The sequence below is a fragment of the Rhinopithecus roxellana genome, chromosome 2, assembly GCF_007565055.1.
Source record: "Rhinopithecus roxellana isolate Shanxi Qingling chromosome 2, ASM756505v1, whole genome shotgun sequence".
In the NCBI taxonomy this organism is placed as follows: Eukaryota; Metazoa; Chordata; class Mammalia; order Primates; family Cercopithecidae; genus Rhinopithecus; species Rhinopithecus roxellana.
The window spans coordinates 24,653,428-24,672,129 of record NC_044550.1 but is presented as its reverse complement, the minus strand read 5'-3'; the positions used below and the strand labels follow the sequence as shown (position 1 = coordinate 24,672,129).

General features: G+C 39.8%; 1 protein-coding gene across 14 annotated transcripts in view; it reads right to left on the bottom strand.

Annotated features, from left to right (window-relative positions):
* ALPK1 (alpha kinase 1) overlaps positions 1-12,649 on the bottom strand; it is a 146,003-nt gene extending 133,354 nt beyond the window's left edge. For 12 of the 14 annotated variants that reach the window (XM_030915250.1, XM_030915258.1, XM_030915255.1 and 9 more), the window contains exon 1: positions 12,520-12,647. The gene's annotated coding sequence lies outside the window, so the exon portion shown is untranslated. Of the gene's footprint in view, positions 1-12,519 lie in introns of all 14 variants that reach the window. The other 2 variants (XR_004052750.1, XR_004052749.1) reach the window with 2 other exon arrangements.
* Positions 12,650-18,702: the final 6,053 nt, after the last annotated feature.

The window sequence follows — 18,702 nt, the reverse complement described above, 5'->3', positions numbered from 1 at the left end:
AAAGGAGACCAGATCCTGCCCAGAGTGCCTGACTGGGGACAAACCTCTTTTGGTTTCCTGCCTTCCTTAAATAGGGGAAAGGGCTTCAAATTTCTCCTTAAACTTTTGAAGAAGTTCAACCATAAAGAAGAGAAAACTCACCATCAGAGGATCAAACTATCAGTGGTGGTCATATCTGATAATTTCATTATGCGTGAAATAAAAGGAGTTTGCTGAAAAACCTTTGGGGTTGATACCTTAACTCCTGGAGTTCTGAAACTTTCATCCACTGACTTTAAAAAAGTCTATTTACTACTTTTGGGGCCTGCCAGAAAAATGGGAATCCCCCAGTTATTTATACAAAAATGTTGCTAACGAAATTTGCAATGATAATTACTACCTTATCGTATATTAAAATGACAACGTGGCCGGACACAGTGTCTTGCGCCTGTAATCCCAGCACTTCAGGAGGCTGAGGCAGGCAGATCATGTGAGGTCAAGAGTTCAAGACCAGTCTGGCCAAAACATGGTGAAACCTCATCTCTACTAAAAATACAAAATTAGCCAGGTGTGGTGGGGTGTGCCTGTAATCCCAGCTACTCAGGAGGCTGAGGCAGGAGAATTTGTTTGAATCCAGGAAGCAGAAGTTGCAGTGAGCCAAGATCTTGTACTCCAGCCTGAGCAACAGAGCAAGGCTGTCTCAAAAAAAAAAAAAAAAAGGCAATGGATTAATCTTCCCAGTAATTTACATTTTTCAACTCTCCTATAACCCTCTCAAAGGCCATCTTATTCTCCTACAGCCCCTAAACCACCATCCTAGGTAGAGGTCTCCTGTTCTTAACTGCCACTTAAGAACTTTGCTTTCACACACTCCTATCCCCAACTTTGGAATTCATGTCCCCAGATTCTATTATCCCACTGCCCTTCATTGTTGCTATCAGCTGCCAGTTCTCAGGGCATTTTGGCTCCTGGATCACTTGGTCTCCACAAACCACTCCTATTCTTGGATATTTCAATAATCATGTGATGATCCAGGACTCTCCGTTCCTTGAAATCGTTTCTTCCAAAGATGTCCTTGACACAACCTCAGTCGTTCACTTCCATGATCATACAGCCAAAACTTTGTTATCATCAATCACAGCAACTCTTCCAGATTTTCGAATTCATGAATCTCTCTCTCTATTCACTAGTACCCATCTTGTCCCCTTTTAGTCTCCAAAATCCAACAATCCTAAAATCCCACTGGGACCTCGAATCTATGGATCCTACTCCTGAACTCTTACTGTTCTTTTATGATCCGTTTACCTTCTGCTCACTTAGGTGACTATTTCATTCTGTCTCTTCCTCCTCCACCCTGATCCTTATCAGACAAGGACTTCCACAGGCTACCACTCCCTTCTACGAATCTAACGGCAGCTGCACCCCATACTCTGTCAACCCTTTGGCTACCAGAGAGGGACCACCCATGCTCTTATCTAAAACCAAGAACTCCATTTGGGCACTAAGTGCACCTGTGTTTCTATTCAAGGGCAGCAGCATTTCTGTCTTCTTCCTTTCTCAATCTTTTACATCGTCAAGCTTTTGCTGTCCTTTGGCTCATTCCTACCTGTTTACAAACATGCCATTATTTCTTTCATCTTAGAAGAAAAATCTCTTCATCTCACTTTCATCAGTAGTTATTGTCTTTTTTAGCAAAATTCCTTGAAAGAATTGTCTCTACTTGAGCTTCCAATCTCTCTCTTCCCATTCTCTTTTAAACGCATTCTAATTAGACTTTCATCCCATTATGCCACGGAAACTAATTTTGTCAAAGTCACTGATCAACTCCATATTGCTAAATCTAGCCCTCAATTATTATTATTATTACTTTTTTTGAGATGGAGTCTCCCTCTGTCACCCAGGCTGGAGAACAATGGGGCAATCTTGACTCATTACAACCTCTAACTCCCAGGGTCAAGTGATTCTTGTGCCTCAGCCTCCCGAGTAGCTGGGATTACAGGCATTTGCTGCCACACTTGACTAATTTTTGTATTTTTAATAGAGATGGGTTTTCACCATGTTGGCCAGTCTGGTCTCGAACTCCTGACATCAAGTGATTCACCTGCCCCGGTCTCCCAAAGTGTTGGGATTACAGGCGTGAGTCACCATGCCTGGCCTCTAGCAGTCAATTCTTACTCCTTATTTTAGTTGACCTGCCAAATATGTGTGACATAGAACCTCCCTCCTCTGCTGTGTTCCAGGAAACCATACTGTCTTGGTTTTCCTCCTGTATTACTGATCACTCCTTAGTCTTTTTGGCTGGCTCCTGCTCTTCTTCTAGATCCCTTGATGTTGGAGTATGCAAAGGCTCAGTCTCAAACTATCTTCCTTTCTCCATCTAACCCTATTCCTTGGTGATTTCACTCAGCTCATGGTTGTAAATACCACACATTTATTAGTAATCATCAAATTCCTATCTCCAGCCCAAACTTCACCTTAAACTTCAGATGCATATTTTCAACCGTTAACTTGATATCTGCACTTGAGTTCACATTGAACCCCTGGTTGGCCTCTGTTAATGACTGAACCTGTCAGCAGAGTGAAATGAAAGGCCAACTGTTGATGAGCTGGACATTCAAAAGGGGCTGAATAGGAGCAGGTGGGGTGACCGGAAGGGCCATGCCTTGTGGAAGGAACTTGGCTGGAAGGGACTGCTTGGCTTCCTCCTGTTCACTTTCAATTTGTGCATGGGCAGCTGTAGTCTTAACAAGGTTTTCTCCTGACAACTATGACTTGGGGGGATAACTGTGTTGAGACACTGTGGGACTTCTGAAACCTGTTTGCTGCATAATAACTAAGGCTTTTCTGTTCTTTCACTGTGACTTTCTTTTTCACACACAATAACTACTGGCTTGCAAATGAGAGGTACTACCAGCCTACTCAATGTTTCCAGATTTCTGACAAGGGCTAGATAAAGAAGTATTTAAATCATTAAAATCTTAAAGAGTCTCTGTGCTGTAGTTGTCTTTAATATATTTTTAAGACTCTAGGCCAGGCGTGGTGGCTCATGCCTGTAATCCCAGCACTTTGGGAGGCCGAGGTGGGCGGATCACGAGGTCAGGAGATCGAGACCATCCTGGCTAACACGGTGAAACCCCGTCTCTACCAAAAATACAAAAAAATTAGCCAGGCGAGGTGCCGGGAGCCTGTAGTCCCAGTTACACATGAGGCTGAGGCAGGAGAATGGCGTGAACCCGGGAGGCGGAGCTTACAGTGAGCCAAGATCACACCACTGCAGCCCACTACAGAGCAAGACTCCATCTCAAAAAAAAAAAAAAAAAAAAAAGAATCTAGATTTTTAAAACATAGTATCATTAGAAAGCAAAACAGTGTTATTGTAAAAAAATTTGGAGAAAAATAATATATAAAAGAACATAAGAATTACCTATGATCCCACTAAGAAATAAGCACTATGAATATTTTATTAGTTTTTCTTTGTATAGCTATAGTATTTATAATGAAATTTTAAAAAGTATAAGTTTTCCAAATTTAACTAAGTATTCTTTGTCTGACTACAATTGACCAGTCTTTGTGCCTCTAGATTGAGATGCCCAGGTGTACTCAGAAATGATTTAGCAAAACACTGTGACCCCCTGTGTGTATTTTGGTGTGTGTGCTTCCTCTCACTCATGTTACAGTTAACATGGTAATATTTCTACATGTGCTATCTTCTGTTTTTCTTTCAGCCTTGCTTTAAAGCTGGACATCCTCACCACTCTGCCTGCCCCGACCTACTTAACACAAATAACCAACCCCGATAACCAAGCATCATCGGTGAGTGCTAACCTTTATCAAAACCCTTTCCTAGAAAAGATCTCTGATATCTTGGTATCGGGCAGGCATGGCGCAGTTGATAGCTGGAAGGAGGGAGTGGGGTAAGGCTAGAACCTCCCCTGGAGCTGGCTGTGAAAGTCAGGAAGGCACCTTGAAGGACAGACAGGGCTTCAGGTTCTTGGGAGAGTGTGCTCTGGCAAGTGTGTCATCTCAGGCAAAGCAGATCTAAACAATTGGCAGCTCTGGTAAACAGCAGGGTTAGAATGGATTAAGCATGCAGCTTGAGGTAGAGAGATGGAGTCATACTAACAGCCTAGCATAGCAAGGAGGTGGAAATAGTAATCATTACCGTTTATTGAGTAAATACTGCTACCAATAATGGTCAACTCATAAAACTATAGTGAGTATTAAGATAATGTATATAAGCATTGTAACAGAAAGGCTGACACATGGAACATGCTTAACAAATACTTATTGAAGAATAATGCATGCCACTTATTGTTATTAACTATCATTATTCAGCACTGGTGAACAGATGAGAGTGTCATTTAGGGTGGGGGAAGCGGGCTGCTTCCTTACATCTTTAAACACTGCCTGCTCATGGATTTCCTCCACCCCATGGTCTATCCACTTCATGGTGGATCCCAACCACACAGTAAATCTCCTGCTTCCAAGTGAGTGCTTTTTTGCATTTATTGCACACTAGGTAACCTGGGTTCTAATCCCCACTCCATCACAAACCAGCTATGTGTGAACTTGTGAAGTCAACTTTCCCCGCTAGAACTCAGTTTCCTCCTATCTAAAGTTGGGGATTTTTGCTAAAGTCTTTAAAGTCCCTTTCGATTCTGTGATTCTGTAGTGCTACTTCCACCCTCTCAAAGTTCAGCAGCAAGTGACCAGGGATCAGTGCCAGCCTGGTCTGCTACAGCAGGATATACGTAGACTCAATTTGTTTCTATCAAGCATTGCTATAAGGGTCTTAATATATTAACTCATTTAATTAAAAAAAAAAAACTTAAGGAAAAGGGATGTTGTTATCCTCATGTTATGGATGAGAAAATTAAGGCCCTTAGTGATTAACTTGGTCATGGCCAAAAAGCAAGGAAGAGACAAGCTGATACTAACACAGGCAGTCAATGCATCATATTAAAAGCATCCTGTCCTACAGGTTCCCATTTACACTTGGTAAAGGTATCCTAGATTAGGTATTATTTTGAATAGATAGTAAAGTCTTGTTTTTAAATAACCTGATAAAACAAGAGCAAAAACTTGGCCATACTATGGATAAGCTGCTTTAAAACACACATCTGCTGATACAGAATCTATGGTATTCATTTTGGGACTCTTTAAATATATTTAAATGGAGCAAATATTCAGGGTGTGTTGTTTTGTTATGCAACACCAAATCAAAGGAGGCATCTGGAAGGATCTGGAGCCTTTCAAATGTTACAACCTTCTACCATTTCTAGTTGAGCAGGTATTATTATATACTTATGAGAAAATAGATGCAGTTCTTCAAGTGTTATGTTGATGAATTTATGAATTAATTTTTCAATTTAATCCGTGGGGAAAATTTCCTTTGTGAGCTAGAGAGTTTTAACAGTGTTAAGTCTCACTGACTTATATGACTGCTTTCTACCAAAGTCAGTGGCCACTTTGTCCTGTTAGGTTAGCCATTTCTTAGGACCTGGAGCTTTTCTCTACTCAAGAACTTATTGAAATAAATTGTGATGATTTCTTCTTCTCTGTACACAACTAGCTCTTTTTGAAGATCAAGACTATATATTTTTTTATCTCTGAATTCCTAGTACCTAGCCCAATGCATGACACATTGTAGGCAGACAATACAGAAAAAAAATTGAGCAGGACAGTAGAGATCCATGAAATTTTATTTATTTAGCAAATCTGTATCGTCCACCTACAATGTGTCATGCATTGGGTTAGGTACTAGGAATTCAGAGATTTAAAAAAATATAGTCTTGATCTTCAAAAAGAGCTAGTTGTGTACAGAGATGAAGAAGAAATCATCACAACTTATTTCAATAAGTTCTTGAGTACAGAAAAGCTCCGGGTCCTAAGAAATGGCTAACCTAACAGGACAAAGTGGCCACTGACTTTGGTAGAAAGCAGTCATATAAGTCAAGTCTTCCCAGGGATAGTGATGTTTGAGCTGGGTACTAGAAATAAAATAGGCCACAAAGGAAGGAAATGGTCTTGCAAGCAGGAAAAGTAATAGTGGTGACAAGAGTATGGCATGGTTGGGAAAGAACAAGTAGCTTGACACTACTGAAGTTTAGCTTCATCTGGGGTGTTGGAGAGGAATAAAAGATGTGGCTGGAGAAGGATGTAGCTGGGAAATCAAGAAGGCTATAAAGATATGTGCTCAGAAAAGGAGGCCTCTGAACAGCATGATCTGATACAAATTGTTCAAAAACAGCCCTGCACCCAGACTAGAGATGGAGGAGATCAGGGTATGGTGCAGGATACTGAGGGCCTGAACCAAGTGAGAATGGATCGATATGGTAGATTCAAAAGACATTTAGAGAATGGAATCAATGTGACTTCAAAATTGATTAGCTATTGTTGATTTTTAAAAAAATAAGACATCTAGGGTGACTTCAAAGTTTTTGGCTTGGCTGAATTTAGGGTGAATTTTAGTGCCAGACAGTAATATAAAAAGTACTGGTGGAGGCAGTAAATGATGAGTTCAGTTTTGAAAATGTTAGATGTGAGATGCCTGTGGAATGCAGAGTAGAAATGGTAAGTAGGCATTTGGATAGGAGTCTAGACTCAGGGAGAGGAACGGCAGGGCCTTTAATATGTTAGTGTTAAGTACATCCAAGGTGAACATACAGCAAGAGAGAAAGAGGGTAGAGAGCAGAATCTAACATGTATAATGGGGCAGAGAAATAAAATAGAGAAGTAAGAGCAGCCAGAGATGTGGGAGAAAGATCAGAAGATCAGATGTGGCAGGAAGATCACTCAAGGTGATATGGAAACCAAAGGAGGGAATTTAGAGAAAAAGAGTTAGTATCATAATAGTGTCATAATTGCAGAGAGAGAGAGAGAGACAGAATAAAGTATAAAAATCAGCCTTTGGGTTTGTCTCCTGGGAAGCCTCTGATACATGAATGTAAGTAAGTTCAGGGCAAATGCCAGATTGCAGGGAGGTAGAAGAGAAAGGTGAAAAAAATGGAGCCGAGGAGTAGAGGTTTGTCTATGGAGAAGTGTGGCTGAGAGGCACAGGAGAGAAAGGGAAGTAGCCCAAGAGGGATGCAGCCACGAAAAGGGGTTTGTTTGTTTGCTTTTTTCAGGATACTCACACTTAAGCATGCTTACTAACGCAGCAGAGGGCTGAGAAGGCAGTGTCCTCCTGAAAGAGGAAAAAGGAAGGGAACAGACTCCAGTTGTAAGGATTGGTTTGCTTTGCCTTGGGGAGGCAGGATGCCCTTTTTACTGAAACAGACAGGAAAGAGGCAGAGGTGCTCTGGTTGTGTGAGGTTTTTAAGTAGAGGGCAGGGGAAGGGGAGGAAGGAAGTTGGTGGAGTTACCTGCTTTTAGGCTGAGAGTAAGAAGTGAGGTGGCAGAACTGGGGCTTGAGGAGAATGAAAAACTTTCAGAAGAGTCCCTGAGAGGAGTGGCCCGGGAAGCTGCCCATCCAGGTAGCACCAAGGGTCCAGCTGAGAGTGTGACCAAGAATTTTAGTGGCATTAATTGTGTGGCGTTTTCTCCAGAAGACTTTAGGAGTCCAGATGGGGGAGCAGATAAGGCAGTGGGTGGATTAATTAAGAGCTGGGGTTTTGTTGAATAGGCTGAGCAGAAAACCAAGGGAAAAATAGTAGCCATGGTGGTAGTCATTGTGATATTAACTACCCTTTATTAAGCACTTACGACTGTGCTTAATAATTATGCTTAAGGACTGAGGGGCCTGTGGGAACAGGTGAGTGATGGCTCACAGGAATGGTGACTGGGAGAAATGAGGGCGGGGACCAGCACCTAGAGGTCTTGACAGATGGGCTAACGAAAGCAGAGATGAAGAACGAAGGCTATTTTTTAGGGAGTTGGATACTGAAGTATAAAATTTGAGAGCCAGACCCTGTCTCAGGGACTGTAAGCTCCAGGATGTGAATCTGAGAGTCAGCGGTGAAGGAGGAGAAAGGTTTTCGGGTCACTTTTTGACTCACTTGAGTGAAAGAGGTCATCGAGTGAAGGTTCAGTTGTCCTCAAAGACACTGGAATTGGATGATGGGAGGATATGGGGTGAAAATGCATCTATAAATTGATAGCTCACTCAGGCTCTAAAATGTGAGCCTAGTCTGGAGGTAGAACTTGCAGTGAGCCATGATCACAATCACATCACTGCACTCCAGCCAGGGCAGCAGAACAAGACCCTGTCTAATGAATAAATAAATATGTAAATAAATAAATAAATAAATAAATAAATAAATAAATAAAATGTGAGACTGCTGTTGCAGAATATATGGTATCTTCTGTATCCCATGTATCAAATGCCCCAGAGCATTTCTCGTCCTACAAGTCTCTATCACACGTGCTTGATGAACATTCTGGTGAGAACACGTGCTTGGGAATAAGGTGATCAGAGGTCACTTTACTGAGTGAAAATATATTCAAGGGATGTGCCCCAAGAAGGCCCCACAGAGAGCTAGAAAGAGCAGAAGGCTAGAAGAAGAGCCTAACCTTATCTACATAATGGTGCGGGAGTCTGTATAGCACGGAATTAACACAGTAAGGGTGCTTCTAACAGCTGCTGAGCTGCCCTGGCAAGCTGTGCCTTCAGAAGCCTAAACCAAGTTTCTCATGTCCCAAGGAAGAGGGTAGGTTTAGAGTAACAGGAAATCTGGGCTCAAAGGGCTTCAAATGTTGCTTATTGAGTAACCTGCAATCTTCAGAAGTGTATGTCAAACCTAATACATTAATATCTCAAAAGAGATGTTACCACTTACAGTTTATTATCTTTTACAATAATTATTTGGGGCATGACCTCAGGGAAGAAAATTCCTTGGTAATGATATAGTTATCTTGGAAAATGATGACTGGCTGACCAGCAGTGTCCAAACGTTAATTAGAGCTGAAGTTATTGTGAAGAAATGCCAACTAAAAGGACACATGATGAGGTTCTAAAATTTTTTGTAGGAAAAAAAGGTAATTACGAATGGACAAGATTTTTGTTGGCAATTCTGCAGATATTTTGGGTGCATATCATGCACTGATGGAGAAAGCACCACAGTAACCAGATGTGCTGGGGTTAAGGTCAAAGTAGTGCTGGGTGAGCCAATGACACAATGCACTTTGAGGTGCAGTAGGAGCATATACAAAGACATGACAAAATTGAATAAGTACATTATGTGCAGATACAAATTACTAAATCCAAAATATGGAAATCCATAAGAACAAGAAATGAGTTAAGAGGTTATTTGCACACAGGTCAGGCCAAGTTTCCATTCCCCCTTCCCTGCCTTTTTTTTTTTTTTTTATCTTTAAGCCAAAAGAATTATTAGACTGAAGTAAAAGCTACAGTTAACAGAGAAGCAATCAACACAAGAAAAATGAACCAACAGTAAGTGTTTCGATTGGTATTTCCTTCTCTGTTCACTGACTTTGCTGCACCCGCTTGTTCCTAGCACTGAGATTCAGTCCTCTCTTCTTTCATGCAGTTGGTTATTTCTATGCCAAATAAAAAGAAAGAAAAACTTTTATCTTCCAAAGCTGCATAGTTTTATTTACTATATAAATAGCAATATAGTTCTATTTAATAAATTACATTTGTTTTCTCAAAAAATGATGTAAGTATATTATATAATAATTTAAAAATCTTATGTAAGAATATCATGTTATGTAGAAAGAAATGGAAGGGAAAAAGACAATCTATCACTATAAGACAACAATCACTTTTAGAATATTTCTGAATTTATATCTATACCACTTTATGTAAATAGTTGTGTACATACAAGCTATTCAATCCTGAATCTGTTTTTCAATTGGTATTTTCTGTGCTGGTACTATCTTTTTATCCTATCATGTTTTTGGGTACTGTATCGTTTGTTTAACCTCCCCCTTTTATGAGAATGATTGAAATTATTTGTTATTATAACTTTATGGTGAACATGTTTGCAAATTATTCCCTTACCTAGAATTATTTCCTCCTTAGGATGGATTCCCAGAAATGAAATTATTACATATAGCCATTGGCACATACTATGGTCCATTAATAGCCCTTGATCTAGATAACGTTTAAAGTCCCCCCCGCCCCTGAGTTCAGAAGTTCAGTGAAACAAGCAGAATGAACCTGTAGTATTCACGCTGAGACATTTCACCCTTTCTATCACTCTTATTTGAAAAAATATTGGCTATCTTCTGCATCCCTTCAATTATATAATAATTTACAAGGAAATATAATGGTTTATTAGACTATAGGTCTGATAAAGGTTTGATAAAATATTTCTCTGTCAAATATTTTGTACATCTATACTTAGGAAATTGAACAGATTGCACTATCAACTGAGCTCTGTAACCAAGGCCCAGTAAAGTTCAAAGATGCTGCACTGGCTAAGAAAATATCCACTTCTCAAATGCATTAGTGTAGCATGTATGAAACTTCAGCCATTTGCATGCCATCTTCATAATTTTTGCCAAATCTGCAGATTACCTGTAATATTATGTATTTAATCATTTCCTTAAAATCAATAATAAATTAGCTCAACTTCTTACTTAACACTTTCCTAAACAATAGTTTTCATTAAATTCTAGGTTTTATATGCAAACTATGTTTTTAATTTATATCAAGCTAGCAAATAACTCAAAATTTTTAAGTTTAGACATGTACTGCCTAAAATCAGTAGTATGTATACCATACTTAGGAAAAGTTGTGTTTATATTTATCTGATATTTAAGTCATAATCATCTCTTCTTTTCTTCAGACATAGAAGAATGATAGCACCAGATAATATTCTTAAAGTTTTTCAAGTTTGTCTATCCCACAGTTCTCTATAAATAAAGCATATTGCAACATTCTGCAAAAATAGTTGTCACTATCAATAACAAGAAACAAAGACTCCACCATATAGAGAGGCGACAAATACAATACGAAATACAAAAAAACCAAAAATATGGAATGTATTTTCACCAAAAGTTTAAATGCTCATTCCTTTAAGAGTTCTTCAATCTATAGGCATTTAAAATTTCAAGAAAGAGAATCATTTACAATGAACAGTTTATGCCAAAAAGCCATCATTCTCTGCAATAGATTAGAGAACAATAAAAGCAATTCATGCCTTGTGTTCGTGGGAAAGGGATCAGTAAAATTGTTTGGGATAGGAGGAGCCACGGGACTTCAGAAATATCTTAAAATGCACAGGAAAACTGCAGGCTCTAAATCCAAACCCAGATCACATGGCACTTGCTGGGAGGTATTGTTACAGCTTAACACATCAACCAAGCTCATCACAGTATTATTTTATATGATAATGCCTAATATCCATCATAATTTACACACGCCTTTTCTTTACAGCTTAAAATAGATTTTGAAAAGTTTACAGTAATTATTGGCTTCCTACTCATGCAGATAGAGATGCTATACAATTTTGGTGTCTTCTTGGGGGAAGAATTTGAGGGATTCATCTCAGATTTAAAAGATCTTTGATATGGGGAATAAGTTATTTCTAAAATAATTTTAAGTATTTTGTTTCTCTTGAGGCTTGAGGTTGATAGGGTGAGAAGGAGGTGGGAAGAGAGAAGTAAATTATTTCGGTCAGCAGACAAAAACTGGACTTGACATTGGTCTAGAGTCTAGAGTGTATCCTAAGTGCATAAATTATACCCCAATTCAAATGGATATTGTTTCTTATAAGAGAATTAGTAGCGCAAAGTAAAAAGAAAGTAAAAGGGGGAGAGAGAGAGACACACACACAGAGAGAGACAGAAGTATATATTGCAAGCAGAGATGCCATTACATTGCGGCATAAAGTCCTCTGCTTCCTGATCCTGCCTCTGTTTGCACCCTCACCCATCCTCAAATCCCAAACAATCTTAAAGGTTTTAATTTGTGGCTTTCCAAAGTACTCTAAAGCACTAATTTCAAACACTAGAATTTTTTAATGAAAGGACTCTTCTAAATAGACATGCAAAGGAATTTAATTTTTCTAGATGCTTTATCTCTAAACAATGCTTCCACGCACTCAGAATTCCCGTCAATTCTCCCCATATCTGATGAGTAAGTCTCGTGCCCTATCTACCTGTTTCCTAGCAAAATTACTGATGCCGTCATAAAAGTGGTAGTTTCTATTATTACCCATGTATTCCAGGCACTAGTCATAGAGTTATTTTTTTCAAATAAATAATCCTAACAATCCTTTAATTAAACATCTCAATTAAGTGAAAGTAAGACCAGAAGCTTAATGATTTAAGAACCTTGTCATTAAAACCTTATGAAAAACTGGTTTGCTCTCCCCTTCATAATGACTACAGTTTACTGTAGTAGGTAATTCTTCCCTTCTCTCCCTCCTCTTCCCCACTCCACCCCCTTCACCCCACCAACTCACCCTCCCCTTTCTGGAAAGTTTCTATTACAGAAACAAGGTTCTTAGAGCTCTAAAGTTATTTAAATGTAGACAAGATCAGCAGATGGAAACCGAGTCAACACTTAAGAAAAATACTTCCTCATATACTATGCCATCTACTACGTTTTGTCATTTAAAAGATGATACTCACTTTTATCTTGAAGAGGAAAAATACTTTAAGACCAGCAAATCTAACTCGGAGCAGAGTGAATTCTGGTACAGCCTCTCTGAAATACACTGTTTCTCATAAATGGCATCAGTTTCAGGAAGTAGGAATTAAAAAAAAAAAAAAAAAAACAAATCCTGTGACTGTCTCAGAATATGGTTGTGTAATTCAATTCCGTGACTTTCAGCAATCCTGCACCGTAAGACACACCCCTTTAGGAATTGCTTCAGCGAAAGGTATTCTGGGAACTATATTACTACAGAAAAGTTCCTTCTCCTAATGAAAGTGAAAGAAAAACTTATTATTTAGACTAAGAATGGAGAGTCCTCTTAGAGCCAAGAAGAGAGAATGTCAGTAAGAAACAATGAACGTGACATTGTTGAAATCTATTATCAAAAGACAGACGCACACTAAGGCTTCATTCTGTGCTCTGTCTTCGAAGTGAGCTTGCTATCACAGAGACATATGTATTATTAGGTTTATTTGAATTGGAAAATAAAGTTAGGACTTTTTGGATAGAATATCTGATTAGGCCAACTAGTTTGACAGTGAAGAGTGTCTTATTGAGTTACACAGTGGACATTGTCCTTCAGTGGAACAACTGAAATCTGCAACTCGAAATTTTGACCAAAAAAAAAAAGTGCGTAAGATTTCTAAACGTCAAAATATATGTTATTGGAAAAGCTATTGACATGAACAATATTTTAATTTTCTCAATCCTTTTCGAGCCTGCTGGGTTAAAGAAGTTTCCTCTAGAGTGAAGGAGTAACAGTTTTATTAATAGTAATTTGATAAATTTTGGTAAGGCCTTTGGTATACTTCCTAGAAAGTGACAGAGTGAAGGACTCCAAAAGCTGGGTCATAAATGCTTTGGCAAGTCAATAGTTTACAACAAAATAGGAGGAAATAATTGAATAGTCAGCTGCTAGATCACTTAAAACACTTTTTTTTTTTTGTGATAGATCGCTATGTAATGTTTAATATATGACCTTAGAAGTTTAAATAACCAAATGGCATTGCTATAACAAAATTCTATCTCTATCTATTTATGTAAACACAGTTCCTCTCCTCTTCCATGTGTATATTTTTGTGGAATGTTGTTTTGTTCTAACTACAAGTAATATTCATCCATGAACTAATTTTTTGAAACTCCACAAATCTTATTGAGAAATGCGTTTTGAATAAATTTTATCATTTAATATTCATCAAAACATATCATTTTTTGTCTTTTTCATCAATTATGAATCAATACTTGTACAATTCAATCTTTAAGAAAGTTTAATAATTAGAGTCTATGGTCACAGAAAATATAAATGTTTAATTTCTTTTTTTCTTTTTTTTTTGAGATGGAGTTTCGCTCTTGTTGCCCAGGCTGGAGTGCAGTGGCACGATCTCGGCTCACTGCAGCCTCTGCCTTCTGGGTTCCAGCGATTCTCCTGCCTCAGCCTCCCAAGTAGCTGGTATTACAGGTGCCTGCCAGCATGCCCAGCCAATTTTTTGTAGTTTTAGTAGAAGCGGGGTTTCACAATGTTGGTCAGGCTGGTCTCGAACTCCTGACCTCAGGTGATCTGTCTGCCTCGGCCTCCCAAAGTGCTGGGATTACAGGCATGAGCCACCGCACCCGGCCAGAAAGGTTTAATTTCAGTATGTACTTTTTTTGAGAGACAGAGTGTTGTTGTCACTCTGTCTCTCAAGCGATTCTCCTGCCTCAGCTTCCCAGATAGCTGGGACTACAGGCACCCACCACCACACCCAGCTGATTTTTGTATTTTAGTAGAGACAGGGTTTCACCATATTGGCCAGGCTGGTCTTGAACTTCTGACCCTGGGTGATCTGCCTGCTTTAGCATCCCAAAGTGCTGGGATTACAGGCTTAAGCCACTGCACCCGGCCTACATATTTTACCATAAAGAAATAGGACAGGACAGGCGCGGTGGCTCACGCTTGTAATCCCGGCACTTTGGGAGGCCGAGGTGGGCGGATCACGAGGTCAGGAGATCGAGACCATCCTGGCTAACATGGTGAAACCCCATCTCTACTAAAAATACAAAAAATTAGCCGGGCCTGGTGGCGGGAGCCTGTAGTCCCAGCTACTCAGGAGGCTGAGGCAGGAGAATGGCGTGAACCCGGGAGGCGGAGCTTGCAGTGAGCCGAGATGGGGCCACAGCACTCCAGCCTGGGAGACAGAGCCAAACTCCGCCTCAAAAAAAAAAAAAAAAAAAAAGAAAAAAAGAAAAAGAAAAAGAAAAGAAAAAGAAATAGGACAAAAACTTTCAAGTATATAAACTCTTTTATACTAGGATAAACTTCTATGGATGAAGTGAAATGAAACAGAAGCTTAAGGAAATACAGGAATGGTATAAAATTTCCAGTTGTTAAAAAAGATATTGTACATGTGTCTTTATTTTTAAATTTTTTAAATTTTAAACTTTTTTGAGACAGGGCTGTCACCCGGGCTGGAATGCAGTGGCACAATCACAGCTCACTGCAGCCTTGACCTCCTGGGCTCAAGTGATCCTCCTGCTTCAGCCTCCCAAGTAGCTGGGACCACAGGTGTACACCATCACACCTGGCTAATTTTCGTTTTTGTTTTTGTTTTTTTGTTTTTTGTAAAGACAGTGTTTCTCCATGCTGCTCAGACTAGTCTCAAACTCCTGGGCTCAAGTGATCTACCCGCCTGAGCCTCCCAAAGTGCTGGAACTATAGAAGTGAGCAAAACTGCGCCCAGCCTGTACATGTGCTTTTAAATGGGTGATGGGGAACATCAAATCACTAGGATATAAAATTTGTGTTGGATACATTTAAAAGAATAATGCATGAGTTATGTTTATTCAACATCAGATTTAGACCCTTTGTATCTAAAGTTATAATGAAACATGAATATCTACTTTATGTGAAGGAGTTAACTGTCTTTGCAAAATTCTATTTGGGGGTAGGAGAGCAAAAATGTTGGAAATACAGTGTTGAGGATGAAGGGCTGTACATTTCAGAGCCTAAAAAAGGACACTGCACACTTAAGTATGGAGAGAGAGGCAACGGCACGGATAGAAGAGGAGGGATCTCATACGAGACATTTAGCTTCCTTACAGTTTGGACAACAGTCAAGATTGTCTTCAACAGGGATTCCTGGTAAGAGCCTTAGAATCACGTAAAACACAAAGACAAAATGTCTCATTTATAATCCAGTGGTGAGTTTTAGTAAGATTTCAAAGATGGAAGTTTCATTACACAAATTTCAACTATTTTAAGTGATTGAGATGTACACCTATATAAGGCATACATTATGACACACAGGAAAACTGGCTGCAGCATCATATTCATTTTGATTTTCTAGGTTTTATCATCTTGAATATAAAGTATAAAATGCTGATACAAGCTGATATCATTCGTTCATCTCAATAACATGTTTAGAGAATCTTTTGTGTCAAGTGCTACACTGGTGGTACAGATTCAGACTGTGCACACAAGCAATGCCCTTAAAGCAATCACAGTGATTGATGGATTAGTAGCGATGTGGCCAGAAATTAGTTGGAAAAAATTGGCAAGAGTTGGCTCATAATAGGAGGTCTTTGTGTTTTATTTTAAGGAATTTGGATATTTATATTGAAAGCATAGAAAATTTGGGCTGGGTGTGGTGGCTCACACCTGTAATCCCATCACTTTGAGAGGCTGAGGCGGGCGGATCACGAGGTCAGGAGTTCAAAACCAGCCTGGTCAAGATGGTGAAACCCCGTCTCTACTAAAAATACAAAAATTAGCTGGGCGTGGTGGCAGATGCCTGTAGTTACAGCAACTCGGAAGGCTGAGGCAAAGAATTGCTTGAACCCAGGAGGTGGAGGTTGCAGTGAAACGAGATTGCACCACTGCACTCCAGCCTGGGCGACAGAGCAAGATTCCATCTAAAAAAAAAAAAAAAAGAAAGAAAACAGAAAATTTCAAATAATGTAAAATCATAAAATTGTTTTAGAAAGAATAGTTACTGGTGTGGGAAGGTTGGCTTATGGAGCAAGGTTTATGCAAGGGAGGGATCCTGGTGGTGGGTGGGTAAGGAGGCAAGACTGGAATTAGGAAAATGAGAAGAGTACTGCAGTATTCTGGAGAGAAGTGATGACTGAGCTTAATTAATGACAGTCAAAATGGAATAAAAAGGAAGGGAAAGAAATATTTAGGAAATAGATTCACAGGCCTGGGTGAGAGACATAGAAATATGGGTAAATAACTTAGAGGCAGTCAAAAAACTGTAATTGTAGTTAGATGTTACCAAAGGGGAATGTACAGGATAGAAAGAAGGCCACAGAGATGAAAGTTGGTAATACTGGCATTCATGCAGAAAAAGAGAGATCCATAGAGGAGATGGGAAAAGAACGCCTAGAACAGTAATAGAAAAACCAAAACAAAGTATATCCTAAAAATAGGACTGACACGGTGGCTCAAGCCTGTAATCCCAGCACTTTGGGAGGCCGAGACGGGCGGATCATGAGGTCAGGAGTTCGAGACCATCCTGGCTAATACGATGAAACCCCGTCTCTACTAAAAAATACAAAAAACTAGCCGGGCGAGTTGGTGGGCGCCTGTAGTCCCAGCTACTCGGGAGGCTGAGGCAGGAGAATAGCATAAACCCGGGAGGCGGAGCTTGCAGTGAGCTGAGATCCGGCCACTGCACTCCAGCCTGGGTGACAGAGCAAGACTCCGTCTCAAAAAAAAAAAAAAAAAAAAATAAATAGGACTGACAAGAGAATCTGCAGGGCCTCTCGTTCAAAATATTAAGCATTTCAGGTTGGTGATCGCCGATACAAGCATGGAACTCTAAGTGCAGGGTCCTGTATATTGCACAGGTAACACACTCATGAAAGCCTGCTTAAAAGCCCAGTAGGTGGAAGTGACAGTGTCAATGAAGTGAAATTGGTCAACAAGAATAAATGATGCAGAGAAGTGAAGTAGGATGAGAAAAGTGTCCTGTGGCTTGGCAAGTAGGTCAAGGATGTATATAAAAAGAACAAATCAGTAAAGCAGTGGCAGAAAGCAGATGATGGAATATTTTAAAAATCCTAGGCCTGGTGCAGTGACTCATGCCTGTAATCCCAGCACTTTGGGAGGCCGAGGTGGGTGGATCACCTGAGGCCAGGAGTTCGAGAACAGCCTGACCAACACCGTGAAACCCCGTCTCTACTAAAAATACAAAATTAGCTGGGGGTGGTGGTGGGCGCCTGTAGTCCCAACTACTCAGGAGGCTGAGGCAGGAGAATTGCTTGAACCCAGGAGATGGAGATTGCAGTGAGCCAAGATCACACCACTGCACTCCAGCCTGGGCAACAAGAGTGAGACTCCATCTCAAAAACAAAACAAAACAAAACAAAACAACAACAAAAAAACAACAACAAAAAAACAAAACCTAGTAAGATGAATAAGTAGAGTCGGATGAGAATCTTCCAACTGAAGCCTAGATTAAGTAAAATATACAGGTGGTACATACTTTGAGAAGGGGCTATATCCTTCCAAGGGTCCTTCAGCGTTGGAGGAAGGTGAGTTCAAGGTCACCTTAACCATTTTAATATGTAATAAACTTGAAGGCCCCAGATATCAGAGAATAGTGACATTTCTATGGGGATAGGAACTAGAATGCCATTCTGGAACTTTCTTTTCAGATTTACATACCTAGTTGACAGCACAATGAGGATAAACACAAAGAGAGAATCAGAGAGATAGATGTAAAAAGAACTTAGTCCAGATATGGCACTTCTCTGAGCCAACTTTTGCTATTTTACTTTATGAGGAAATAAAATAATTGTGTTAAAAATGTTATCTTATGATCCCCCATTAGTGGTTTAAAATGTTGTTCTTTGTTGGGAAGCTAGTAATTCATAGCATACTGGTTCACACCTGCAACCCTAGCACTTTGGGAGGCTGAGGCTGATGGATCCCTTGAGTCCAGGAGTTTGAGAACAGCCTGGGCAACGTGCAAAATCCCGTCTCTACAAAAAATACAAAAGTTAGCCAGGCAGCTGTAGTCTCAGCTACTTAGGAGGCTAAGGTGGGAGGAGTCGGGGTGGCTGAGGCTGCGGCAAGCCATGATTGTGCCACTGCACTCCAGCCTGAGTGACAGAGAGAGACTCTGTTTTGAAAAATAAACTAAAATAAAAGTTAAGGGAAAAGTACTAACACTTGAAGT